Genomic DNA, 13,855 nt, shown 5'->3' with positions numbered 1-13,855 from the left:
ATGTATTTGGACATAAAAAAAAAAAGGTCTGGGAAAAGTGTTGGGAAATTGCAATGATATACCTTGTTTTATGTGATGATTTTGCTGTTTGAGAATTAGTAGTCTTTTAAAATGACCTAACAATTTAAAATTTTTCTAGTCTTTAAAAGTTTTCTTTGTATTTCCATTTTTCTTTCCTTCCTCTACTTTTTTCTTGTAAGCATTTGAGCAACTGTAGATATTAAAATGTTGGAAAAGTATTAACCACATAACCAACATCCTTACTGTTTAATTTTTTTGACATTTTTGCAGGGAGAGTCTGAAAAATCTCTGCTCATGCCTTAGGGGGACTGGGGACATATTTTACATTATTTTAAGTAAACTTTCAGTTAACTTAATGAGCTCTTTGATGAAAGAATGAAATATAATTGTTATTGATCTGTCAGAACAAGGTGGAAATTTGGTGTTCTATTTAGAAATTCATTTTGTTAGCAAAAGTCAAAATTTGTAAATCTGGACCAATGCAGAACTGGGCCCATATAAGAGAAGGAATAGGAAGGAGCTTGGTCAGAGAGTAGGAAAGGGGAAAGGGAGGTGGGAGGATGTGGTTGAAAAAAATGATTTTGTCAAACTTTCTGGCATTCGTCTATGAAAAAGACCATAGGTTGAAAGGCAAAGAAATTAAGATGATTAGAAGCTTTAAGCTATACAAATGGTAGAGTCTCTTCCTTCTCTATGGGTGTAAATAATAGATGAAAGAGTAAGAGTGACAACAAAGGATCAGGTCGTTTAAGAGAATGTGTGCAGCCTGAATAGGGGTCTGTGGCCCAGGGCCAAAGGTCTTAGCTTTGAGTGTAATTAGAAGAAAATACAAAAATGTCATTACTAGCAGGTGAAGTGTGCAGCACGTGGCCAAAAATTAGCAATTTTAGACTCTGAAGCTACTGGAATTGGATTACTGACCTTTTTTAAAAATCATTAAGGTCCTCATGGAGTCATACAGTTTCATTGGCAGTAATGCAGTTTGACCTTGTTGACCAGATGGGGTAATCTTGGGTTTGGATGTAGGTAGCAAGACTCCTGACTTACAAAAAGATGTCTATTTGTGTGTGGGTGGGAAATGCATGAGTTTGAAAATCTGGGTCTTGCTTTTTTAATTGTTCTTTTGCCTGAAGACATTCTTCTGACAGTAAGAGAGGTAAGAAAAAGATTTTTATTTCAAAATCTAAAATGGTTCTTTTCTGTCTTTCCTCTCTTTCAAGTTGGCATAAAAGGACAATAAAACTGAAAACTATTTCTTTAGAAAGCATAAGTTAATATTACTTTAAATATTTTAGTGCTATTACTATGCATATTGAAATTAGTATATTCTTAGGAAAATCCCCTTTTGTTTTCCTTTTAGACACAGTAACAAAGGAACAAAAACACTTCTCAGTTGCATATAAAAATCAGTAACAAATAGTTTTTATTTCACTTGATGTTTTATGACTATATTTCCTATTTTTCCACCCAATAGTTTATATTGACCATAATCTATTTAAAGGAGAGAATAATATGCATACTGTAATTTTCAACCAGTTATATGTAATTATAATTACTTAGTTTAATTACTCCTAGAAATACCCTACTCAAAAGGGTAGAAAACAGTAACTCTTTTTTTCTTCATGCAGCCTCTCTTTCTTGGAGATTATTAAAGCATTAGTTTCAAAAAGTACAAAAATACTTTTAAGCAATATTAGTTATGTCTTAAATTTTTTATAGTTCTTTGAGGAGATAAATTTTGGCCAAGCATCAGAGATTATAAAATTCAAACTCCTTAGAATAAGAAAATTGCCTTTCATTATTTTCATTCCTAAAAATAAAAATAGTCTGTGGGTCTGTTAGCATATGGTAACACTTGTCAAAACTGCAGACTTGACAGATTTATTCAACTTACATTTAGTAGGGTAGGAGTAGGGGGGATATCTTAAGAACAACAAATTATTTTTGAGTATATATAATTAGTGATTATTTTGGGAATATTTAAGAAGGAGGAATACCTGTATTTGCCCATTATGATGTATATGGAGTTATGTAAGACTTTGATAATTTATTTGTAATTGTAACTTGTAGAATTGTAAATATTTAAATTATTTTTTTCTGGAATATAATGCATTTGGAAACTAATTCATGTCTTTACATAAATATAAATATTTTTATTTTTTTATGTTTTTGCAGGTGCACAAAAGCTTTAAGCAAGTAAAATCTAGACAACAGGCTCCCTGAAGTGTTGACAGCCCAACTTAATCATGAACGTGATTCAAAAATGTTAATAAATAAACCAAGGTATTGTACAGTTATAATACCCGCCCCCCAATTTTTCAAGATCAAATTTGTTTTAGGAAGTTATATTTAGAATTTAAATAAAGCTACTATATTTGGTTCCTAAACTGATTAAGCAGATATTTCTATGAGCTCTTCTTCCATTTCCTTCCCTCTGCTTTCCTCTCCCCTCCCCCATCCTCTCCACCAAAAGAAAAAAAAAAACCCTTATTCAGCATTAAGTTTTTGCTTATTCAGTATTTCTGAATAATTTTTTTTTCTGGCAACAGCCTCTGTGTTATATTTCCTGTATACCTAAATTAAGACAATAAGAATTCAGTTTTTGATTCCCCTTTGTTGACTGTGCTTTTTATCTTTCAAATTGTTTAATAAGAGAGAAATCTAGATCATTGGCCTCTGCAAAAAAAAAAAAAACAAACAAACCCAAACCATATAAAATGACTGTATTAAAATGTTTATCATATAACACTATCTTGAGATGTATGTTTTAAAAATTTCATTGAAAGGGTTTTTTTCTATTTTTAGGAGGCTTTTAGTTTAGAAAATATTGCCTTTTTTTTTCCTCCCTATGTCCAAGAAAATTAAACATTTGCTCAGGATTAAGGATTTGGAGCTGCTGTTTTAAGGAACTCTTGTTCTGTGTAAGCATAGCTTAAGACTGCATGTCTCCTTTTGGATGTTCCAACACGTTTGAGTAGCCTGGCATTTCCAAGAGAAGGCAAAGATCTTCCTGCTGAATTCTTTTGAGGCCAAAAAGAACAAGAGGGTCATTACCACTTCAGCGTGGTCCCTGTTTGTGCCTTGGTGACCATGCAGACCCTGGAACCTAGTGTTGGCTTAACATTTGGGCCTGGAACATCTGGAAAATGATCAGAGAGGGAGTGGAGGAGATAGAAGAGCGGGGAACCATTGCGTTTTGTTACACCAGGTGCTAGGAGTTAGCAACATCCCCTGTTTGATATGGGAGGCAAATTCTGTGGCCCAGGAGTTAGGCTTCAACAATTGAAGAGGTCAAAGGACAGCTGAGTGGGGTCAGTGAGACACCATGGGGTGTATTTTGTTACTTAGTAAAAGGAGCAGCCTCCTAAAACCTTAAAGGATTCTCTTGAAAATCTGTGTTGTGAAAAGGTTTTATGAGTCTCATGGCAAAAACTCCTGATTTATCTAAGGAATGCTTGCTTTTGTCTAATGGAAGGATAATCCTTACCAAATGTTGGCAACTACTATAAGAGTCAATATAGGTCTGAAAGAACAGTGAGGGTTTGAAGTATACTTTGCTTTCCAAAATGTTTATCATTTTAATGTTTGTCTCTCAGTGAAGAATTTTGCACTGTTGAATTACCACCCTTTTCTTTCCTCAGAGCCAAAAGTGGAGGGTGGGGGAGAGACTGGTAAGGAGCAAGCCTACATTAATTTAAAGATTATTCTAACGAGCTTTTGACTGACCCACAAACAGGACATTACAAACCTTTAAAAACACCAAAGTTTGTTAACTCTGAAAAGTTACCTTAGAATTTATTTTAATGGATAAAGGGAATAAATGGCACATGAAATATAATGTTTCTAGATTACAGAAGAGGTTTTAAAAATTTAGTTGTATTTCATAGAAGTGGGTATCAGTTGATGAATAACCATAAACCTGTGTTTCTTCTTGAATGTGTTTCTTGTACATTTTATAGTAGTAAGAAGAAAATCAATGTCAGGGTCAAGAATAGAGAATAAGAAAAGCAAGTATAATAAAGAATTTTTCTTTTTGAAGGGAAATGGAAAAGGGGTGGGGGAGGAGGGATCCGCATGTTGTGAGAGCTGTCTTTACCAGAGCCCATGACCTTAAGATACCACTTCCATGATTATGGATACCTTTGAAAGCTGTTGGCCACCTGGCAGATAGGTAGTAAAAGGGTACTGTTAGAGGAATTGGCAGTATTTTGATGTTCAGCTTATTCCCTCCATACATGTACAAATACATAGAGAACATATATTACTATATATACAGTAAGGGGAAAAAGATGAAATGATGCCTAGTATATAATAGGCTTTGTTAAGCATTTTCTTACTAATTTGTAAATTTACAGTATTTGTGGGTTACACTTGTGTGTGATTTTTTTTCAATCTCTTAATAATTACTCATTTTAAAGCAACATATGCATAAATGTAAGGCTCAGCATGCATGCAGTGTGCTCAGTGTCTATTTTCTCAAGGTTAAAGTGCCTTTCAACAACTAATTTAGAAACCTAAGTGTAGTGACTGATAATTGCCTAGAGAAAACCCACAGCTGTTTAAGTAGCATTGAAATTGTGGCAAAACTGACAAATACAATTAGCAATGTTAATAAGATAAGAAGATGGAAAGACAGGGGCAGATGACAGAGTGGAAAGATGAAGGTAGCAGAAGTAACAAATCCATATAAACACAATGTTCACAGTTGCTTTGAATTTCCAGCACTTTTTCATCTAAGCTAAGTCCTTTTACTTCTCTCTGAATTACCAGCAGAATGGGTGTTTTGCAAGTTAAAAAATTCAGATAAATTTTTTCAGTCCCTAAGTCACATCTAATTTTGAAAGAACATAGCTGTTTGGTTGTGGTCCGAAGGAAAACAATCAGATTTTGCTGATTCTACCCAATTTTATCTGTGATGCTTTTTAAAAGTCAAATTTAAATATACTTCTATTTTACTGTAATTACTGTGAATGGGAATTTCTTTACCCCACTTTGCACCCTTATAATTCTTATTAGTCATCTAAATACGTTACAAAGGAGACCAAAGAAGTCCTGTTTCTGGATCCAGGGACCCAGTATTACCAGAACAAAACAAAACAAAAACCTGCAGAAGTCTTCAATGTATGATTACTAATTATATTTATCTGGTTAATGTTTATAGCTCACTTTCCAAACAACTTCTTGGGAAAACTAAGTGGGGATGGGAAATTAAGAGAAATTAGGTGAATGTTTTATGAAAAAGATTTAGTCCTCTGCGCTCTTCCCATTATACTTTTTAAAGCATCCAATGAAATTTGGAAAATTATTATGGTTATCTTTTGAAATTCTACTCTGCATTTGGGAAATTGGTTTTTTGCCTCTGGTGTTTTCTGCAGATTTGAATAATTGCTGTGATAAATCCCCACAAGTCTGTTCTCTGAAACCGTAGAGACTCTGAACTCTCTGAGTGTGGCAGCCTTGATGGATGCAGTAAACCACACTTTGGAAGCATTTCTGGTTATTTAATGTTTTCTGTTCTGGATTATTGACTCTTCTCCCTGTTGAAAAATTGGTCTCTGGTGACATGGTCGAGGTCACACGTTGCCTATTATTGTTTTGCTTCTTTGATCTTACACAGGGATTGCCTCTGGTAATTATACTAGTTCCAGAGAGTCTTGATGAGATGTGTTTATTTTACAGAAGAATTTCTGGTATTTCAAGGAAGAAAGTAAAGATTTCCAGTAGAAACATGTACCTCTTCATTGCAAAGAAAAAATAGCATTGTACTTTATCTTTTAATTATGACACTTTTTAATAATTATATGAAATTAGTTGGCATCTTACAGTAATTATTTACATAACAATTTAAGACATATTGCATATCCATAAGTATATTGGTAGAAATGGTTAGTTTTAGAATAAAGTTAGTAGGGCAGGGCTTTTATTTCAGTACCTAAAATACTTTTGGCTTCAGAAACTGTCAAAAGAGATTCATCCAGATTTAAATGTACAGAACTATTAAAAGAGGTTGGAAATTTTGTCTTTTAATCTATTTGCATTTTCTAAAGACTCAGCAAAGAGGATGAATAAAATTGGAATAACACACTTTTGTTTTGAATGCATGGTTAGCTTTGTGCTTTTTTGGAATGTGCTTGGGAGAGATAATATCTCTTCAAATTCATTTAATGTCTAATTAGATAAGACACACAAAAAGCTCGATGTATTCATTTTTTTTTTTTTTTACTCATTCTAGTTTTAAACAAAATATTTCCCCTGACAACTCATAATCTAATGGGGGAGTCAAACACTAGACTCAACTAATTATAATCAAGTGCAACAAATGTCAATTTCAAAGAATAAATGAAATGCAAAAAGAGCACAAAGGAGAGAGAAATGTGAATATATGCTTGCTTTTAATTTTGGATTATAGACTGTGAGAACTTGCACGAACCATGTGTGATTTCCATTATCACTGTCATCAGTGATTATTTTTTTTAAAGATTTATTTAATTGAGAGAGAGCACGAGCAAGAGCAGGGGGAGGGGAGGGACAGAGGCAGAGGGAGAAGCAGACTCCCCACTGAACAGGGAGCCTGATGTGGGGCTTGATCCCAAAACTCTGGGATCTTGACCAGAGCCAAAAGCAGATGCTTAACCGACTGTGCCACATAGGTGCCCCAGTGAATATTTTTAATAGAGAAAAGATGTGTGAGCAGTAATGCTCTATAACAAGTAATGCTCTTTTTTTTTTCATGTTTCAAGTTCATATTTAAATTCTAATTAGTTAACATATAGTGTAATATTGGTTTCAGGAGTAGAATTTAGTGATTTATCACTACAAGTAATTTTCTTATACAAAGAATCTGATAACTGTGAGGGACAATAAATTTGTATATGTGACTGTAAAATTCTTAATAAATAAATTGTATATACTACCAAATAGCAGCTTTTGGAACTTCTACATTGATGGCCATTTGTTCCTAGAACAATGCCCCAGAATCTATTGTAATGCCTAATACACGCAAGGGAAGAAGTGCATCTTACTTTTCTTAGTATCTTCAATGTAGCACAATGCTCAAAAACAAAACAAAAACAAAAAAACCCAACCTATTACTACTCTTTTTTTTTAAAGATTTTATTTTTTTATTTTGAGAGAGAAAAAGAGAGCGAACATGCATGTGCATGTCAGTGGGGGCAGGGGCGGAGGGAGAGAGAGACTCTCAAGCAGACTCCACCTTGAGTGTGGAGCCCAAAGCAGGACTCAATCCCAGGACCCTGAGATCATGAACTGAGCCAAGATCAAGAGTCAGACAGTTAACCGACTGAGCCACCCAGGCGCCCCTATTACTACTCTTTTTTCACATTTATTCTGTGCCAGGCACTATTCTAAAAATGTTATATATGCATTAAATCTTATGTATTCTCACAAAAATCTATGATATTGGTTGTATTACCCCATTTTACAGATGAGAGACTAAGTAACTTGCCCAATATCATATGGGTAGTGGGTATAGGATTTGAATTAAAGTCATCTGACTCTACAGCTATAGGATTTCTATAAGTGCTGCTTGGCTGGGTGGATAACTGTTAAAGTTTAGAGAGCAAGTGACAACATCATAGAGTAAAGGGTAACAGAAAACTGACAAGGTACACGAGGTTGGCTTTTTTTAGTACTATGTCTGGCACACAGACAAAAAAATTGGGCCTTAAAAACAAAAAACTCAAACCAAACCCAAATATACACACATACCACAAACAATGTATCATCTTCATGCTTACCTTGTTTCTACATCAAATAGCATGTCTTAGTGGGGGAAAAAACATAGACTTTTAGTCTAAACTTGAATCCTAGTTCCAAATTTATTTTTTTTAAGATTTTATTTACTTCTTTGACACACAGAGAGAGAGCACAAGCAGGGGGAGCAGCAGAGGGAGAGGGAGAAGCAGGTTCCCCACTGATCAGGGATCCTGATGTGGGGCTCGATCCCAGGATCCTGGAATCATGGCCTGAGCTGAAGGCAGACACTTAACTGATTGAGCCACCTAGGTGTCCCCCTAATTCCAAATTATAAACCAGATAACCCTGGTTTGTTGCAGAAACTAGATCAATTGTTCTCTCTACCTGTCCCTATTCTGAGTTTGCTTGTTTCTTTACTTGTTCCTCCATCCTATAAATAGAATTTAGATGTAAGGATTTGACTATATTCAAATCAGCAGAAATACTTCCTACGTAGTGTGTGTGCTTCCTATTGTCTCTTGTGGGAAGGCTCCTGGTGTCTCATTGCTTCACTATTAGTGTTGCTAAACTTGAGCTGTGGGTTCAGGAGGTGTCAACCTTATCCCTGTATTATAAAGTTCCCCCATTTATTATCATTGCCTAAATGAATTTTGTATTAAGGTTTGCAAAGTGGTATTTTATAATTCTGTCATTCTTTCCACATTTATTAGCTGAAATTCTTCATTAAAAATATTAAAACTCTCAAAAACCAGGACTATTTGGTTACTTTGAAGTACAGGAAGAGCAGAATAAATATTTCCCTCTTTCCCTTTCCTTTTAGCCACATTCAAGTAGATGCTTTGGGTTTTTTTTGTTTTGTTTTGTTTTGTTTGTTTTTTTCCAAGAGGAGATCTCTCTTTTTTTCCTTGAGTAGCAAAATTAATTTGTGAGTTTTTATGTTTTAAATATGTTTCACTGCATTGCATTTTTCTCTTTTATGTTCAATTTCTCTAGTCCTTGGCCTATGGGAACATTTCATATTGACTCATGTCTTTTGACGTGATCCATTACCCCTTGATAGCTTCTTTGCTCTCTGTTCAAGTGCATTTCCTGCCCCAGACCTGGAATTGGCCATAATTTCAAGGAGCTTTGATTCTTTTCAGTGGGGAATGGTAGTAGAAAACCACAATCAGGGTACTAGGAAGTGCTTATTGTTATTGAATTGTCATTGCTTCTCAAACTTTTCAGTAGACAGTGCTTGGAAATACAAATCTGAAATATTTTTTAAATGAATTATTACTTTAAAAATATATATCCCTGCCTATCTTCTCCATGGCCAATCTTGCTGTTAAAACTAGACTAACCCTGAAGTAGTACCTTAGATTTTCTTCAACCACGTACATGATTTTTTAAAATCCGTGTTTTTCTCCTTCTTTCTTGTCACTAACTGTAATGATCCTTTTTCTCCCTATATATTTTAAAGTTGATGTTTATTTTCTCCAGATGGTTGGTATTAAAAGTCAACTTTTAGGGGTGCCTGTGTGGCTCAGGAGGTTAGGCGTCTGACTCTTGATTTTGGCTCAGGTCATGTTCTCAGGGTTGTGAGATCAAGCCCTGTGTCGGGCTCCGCACTGGGCATTGAGGCTGCTTGGGATTCTCTCTCCCTTTCCTTCTGCCCTCCCCCCTCTAAGTAAATAAAATAAAATAAAAGTCAACTTTTATAAATAGAACAAGTGTAGTACCTTGAAAATATTTGATCAAAAGAGGAACTTTTTGAGGGAGATGATTGGGCCAATACAAGTATATCATAACTGGGGGGGAAATAGTTTAGAGTATTATGGTAGAAGGTAGTAATAGAAACTCCAAATCTTGATGAGAAGTTCTCAGTCTAAGCACTGGAATGAATTGTAGTCTCCCTGGGATCTTGAAGCACCAGGAAAGGGTGAAGGGATGTTCATTTTGCAAATCCAGTTGTTAAGTAATAAGTCTATGTTTTAAACTGCTTGTTCAAGGATAGTCATAGAGTTGGGATTAGCTCACTCATTATATGATATTTTCCTTTCCTTTATTATATTACACTGTAATAGTGTTCATTACCTTAAAAATTGGAAAAAAGAAAAAAATAGATAGTTTATTTTTTTTTAAGAAGGCTCTATGCCTAACGAGGGGCTCGACCTCAGGTCCCTGAGATCAAGAGTCATGCTCTACCAACAGAGCCAGCCAGGTGCCCTGAAAAAAAGATGTTTAAAAACAATATAACATCAATAGATAAACATTATTAACACATTATTGTGTGTACTTCCCAGTTTTTTTTCTGCTTGTAACAACATTAACTTTACAAGAAAAATTGTTTTTAAAATTTCCAGTAAATTCATATCATATTATTAATGTCAGAAATTTACTTTTTACTTCTACCTACTTAGATTAAGTGGTCTGCCGCAGATGGAAGAGGGAAATAGAAATGAAATTGTGTTACTTTTTCAAAAGATATGGGCCATATCTCAAATCTAGTACGTTTTAAACTGCTGTAAGAAGAAAGTCAAGGAAGGTACACTCTCAAGTTCATTCCTTCTTATCATTTGGGTTTTAGGAAACTTTCTCTTGTCCTTAATAGAAAATAAAACTTTTTCAGATGGGGAAAATACTGGAGGAAACTAAGTTATATAAACATCCCTAATATTTTAGGGAGTTGATAAGAATGTTTTTGATTTCTAGACTTGCCACATAATTGATTAATGAAACATGACCAAGTCTTCCAAAGTTGGAAGCAATGGGGAAAAAAGGGTATGAACAAGAGTGTTCTCAAAATTAGGGGACATGCAGCCCAACCATCAGATGCTTTGGAGTCTAAGGGCGGGCCTATGCTGTCTCCCCTATATATGTATTTGGTTATTCTTTGTTAAATAATTTACCCTTTGTTTATCTTTCCCTTTCATCTAATACAGTGAGGTTTGGGATCTTTTTCTTGAGGGGAGGGGTAGTTCTATTTTATTTTGACTTTTTAAAATTGTTGCTTGGCTTTGTGCCTATTAACCCCATATCTTAAGCTAAAACTCCTTTTTCAGCCTTGTCTTGTAGCTGTGAAATATAGAGACAAGGACAAATCGGCTAAAAACAAGAATCTTCCTTGGGTTGTTTTGGTTTCGTTTTGTTTTATTTTGTTTTGTTTAGTTTGACTTGGCAATTTAGTAATATTTTATAGAGTATCCATTTACCCAATTAGGTTATTATTGTAGGTGTTTAAACAGCTGAGGGATCTCAGTGATTAAGATAGCCTAAGAGAGCTGTTGCCATAGCCAAACTGGTTAGATTCTACTCCTGTCTTTGCCATCTCCTTTTTGTTTCACCTTGAGCAAGTGCCTCAGCTCTCTTAAAAATGGAGGCAATATGGGCACCTGGGTGGCTCAGTTGGTTAAGCGACTGCCTTCAGCTCAGGTCATGATCCTGGAGTCCCAGGATTGAGTCCCACATCGGGCTCCGTGCTCAGCAGGGAGTCTGCTTCTCCCTCTGACCCTCTTCCCTCTCGTGCTCTCTATCTCTCATTCTCTCTCTCTCAAATAAATAAATAAAATCTTTAAAAAAAAATGGAGGAAATATGTTGGAGGGGATGCGGAGAAAGGGGAACCCTCCTACACTGTTGGTGGGAATGCAAGCTGGTACAACCACTCTGGAAAACAGTATGAAGGTTCCTCAAAAAGTTGAAAATAGAGCTACCCTACGACCCAGCAATCGCACTACTGGGTATTTACCCCAAAGATACTAATGTAGGGTTCTGAAGGGGTACGTGCACCCCGATGTTTTTAGCAGCAATGTCCACAATAGCCAAACTGTGGAAAGAGCAAAGATGTCCATCGACAGATGAATGGATATAGAAGATGTGGTGTACAATGGAATATTATGCAGCCATCAAAAGAAATGAAATCTTGCCATTTGCAACAACATGAATGGAATTGGAGTGTATTATGCTGAGCAAAATAAGTCAATCAGAAAGACAAGCATCATATCTCACTGATAATGAGGAATTCTTAATCTCAGGAAACAAACTGAGTGTTGCCGGAGTGGTGGGGGGTGGGAGGGATGGGGTGGCTGGGTGATAGATATTGGGGAGGGTATGTGCTATGGTGAGTGCTGCAAATTGTGTAAGACTGATGAATCACAGACCTGTACCTCTGAAACAAATAATACAGTGTATGTTAAAAAAAGAAGATAGTAGGAAGGGAAAAATGAAGGGAGGGGAGGAAATTGGAGGGGGAGATGAACCATGAGAGACGATGGACTCTGAGAAACAAACTGAGGGTTCTGGAGGGGTGGGGGTGGAGGGATGGGTTAGCCTGGTGATGGGTATTAAAGAGGGCACGTAGTGAATGGAGCACTGGGTATTATATGCAAACAATGAATCATGGAACACTACATCAAAAGCTAATGATATAATGTATGGTGATTAACATAACATAATAAAATTTTAAAAATGTGAAAAAAAAATGGAGACAATAGAGTACTTACCTGGCAGTTAGCAAGCTCTCCATGTTACTTGTAATTGTCCAAAGAAGAATGTTTCCTTTCACATTTCTTGACAATGACAAGGACCACCGCTACCAGTAATAGTAATAATGATAGCAGCAACTGGTAGCATATCACCTGCCTGTTAGATGCCTACCATAGAAGCCTACGTGCTTCACACATAACTTAAATTTAACATTTGAAAAATAAGAATATGTATTCTAAATCTTATCTTAATGCTTTATTTTTTTAAAGATTTTATTTATTTATTTGAGAAAGAGAGGGTGAGAAAGAGCATGAACAGTGAGGAGGGGCAGAGGGAGAGGGAGAAGCATCCTCCCTGCTGAGCAGGGAGCCCGACGTGGGGCTTGATCCCAGGACTCTGGGATCATGACCTGAGCCGAAATCAAGAGTCAGGTGTATAACCGACTGAGCCACCCAGGCGCCCCTTATCTAATGCTTTAATTGTAAAAAGTCTTTAGGGATCAAGTTAAAGGAAATGTTTCTTCCTCTGTCCTGTGTACTTCATAATTACTACAAGAGTAATTATTGTATTAATAATACAGTAACTATTAACCGTGAAACATTTGACAAAATGGAAATAAAAACATTACAGATCAAGAAGTAGTCTCCCTCAAATTGTATTGCTTCTCCTTTCCCTTTTCAACAGAAAAAAGGAGAATTTGGAAGAGGCCATGGAGCCATTACCAGGTACCTTTTCCCAAGCTACCCTTTTCCTTACTTCTTCATTGCCTGTTCCTAAAGCCACCAGTGATGGAAGCTGACTGTTCTACTCCAGCCCTTTTATTTTTCTGTAGAAAAGGGAAAAGGCTAGTGCATAAAGACACCAAACCACAATGGTGTGGTTTGTACTTGATCTTACTTGCATTTTGAGCAATTAATTAGTGGTGCATGGGGCAGTTAAGCGTCCAACTCTTGATTTTGGCTCAGGTCATGATCTCGGGGTGGTGAGATCTAGCCCCACATCAGGCCCCATGCTGCTGCGTGAGGAGCCTGCTTAAGAGTCTCTCTCTCCCTCAGCCACTCCCCACCCTTTCTCTCAGAAAGAATTATTGGGGGGCACTGGGGTGGCTCAGTCAGGTAGGCATCTACCTTCAGCTCGGGTCATGAACTTGGGGACCTGGGATGGAGCCTCGCATCAGGCTCCCTGCTCAGCAGGGACCGTGCTTCTCCCTCTCTCTGTGTGTGCTCTCTCTCTCTGTCTCAAATAAATAAAATCTTTAAAAAAAAGAATTAGTGGTGCAGAAAGAGCCCATATTGTGTACCATGTCTTTCTTAGAGATTTCTTTAATGTCACAAGAGTGTCTATTAGCATCTCAGAGGTCTGTAGTCCTTAATGTAAGCCCGATACATAAGTTACGCATGTATATGTAGAAATTACAGGTTTGCTTTCTTATTGTATTTGATTCAACAACTGATTCTGAAAATTCTGAAAAGTAGTTCTCTGTTTTCTGACCTGAAGTTGGATTTATTCACAGTGACTTACAGTGGGATGTTATGCCATCTCAGGCACTGGAGATCTTTGAGATTCAGATGAAAGGAACACTGGCAGTCTAGGTGAATAATGCCAATAGTTTCAGTGACCCTAAAAATTATAGCATATGATATTAAGAATACA

General features: G+C 36.2%; 1 protein-coding gene across 9 annotated transcripts in view; it reads left to right on the top strand.

Moving 5' to 3' along the window:
- Positions 1-13,855, top strand: part of GREB1L (GREB1 like retinoic acid receptor coactivator) — a 272,431-nt gene that overhangs the window by 117,772 nt on the left and 140,804 nt on the right. For 7 of the 9 annotated variants that reach the window (XM_073898429.1, XM_073898428.1, XM_025886425.2 and 4 more), the window contains one exon: positions 2,197-2,304. The exons of 1 other annotated variant lie outside the window; for it this stretch is intronic. The gene's annotated coding sequence lies outside the window, so the exon portion shown is untranslated. Of the gene's footprint in view, positions 1-2,196; positions 2,305-10,207; positions 10,265-13,855 lie in introns of those variants that run through there. One more of the 9 variants, XM_073898431.1, reaches the window with a different exon arrangement.

This window comes from Callorhinus ursinus, unplaced genomic scaffold (genome assembly GCF_003265705.2).
Source record: "Callorhinus ursinus isolate GAN/ISIS: 27379988/994484 unplaced genomic scaffold, GSC_fseal_2.0 scaffold11, whole genome shotgun sequence".
NCBI classification, from domain to species: domain Eukaryota; kingdom Metazoa; phylum Chordata; class Mammalia; order Carnivora; family Otariidae; genus Callorhinus; species Callorhinus ursinus.
The sequence above is the reverse complement of the archived record's forward strand: the minus strand, read 5'-3'. Positions and strand labels throughout refer to the sequence as shown.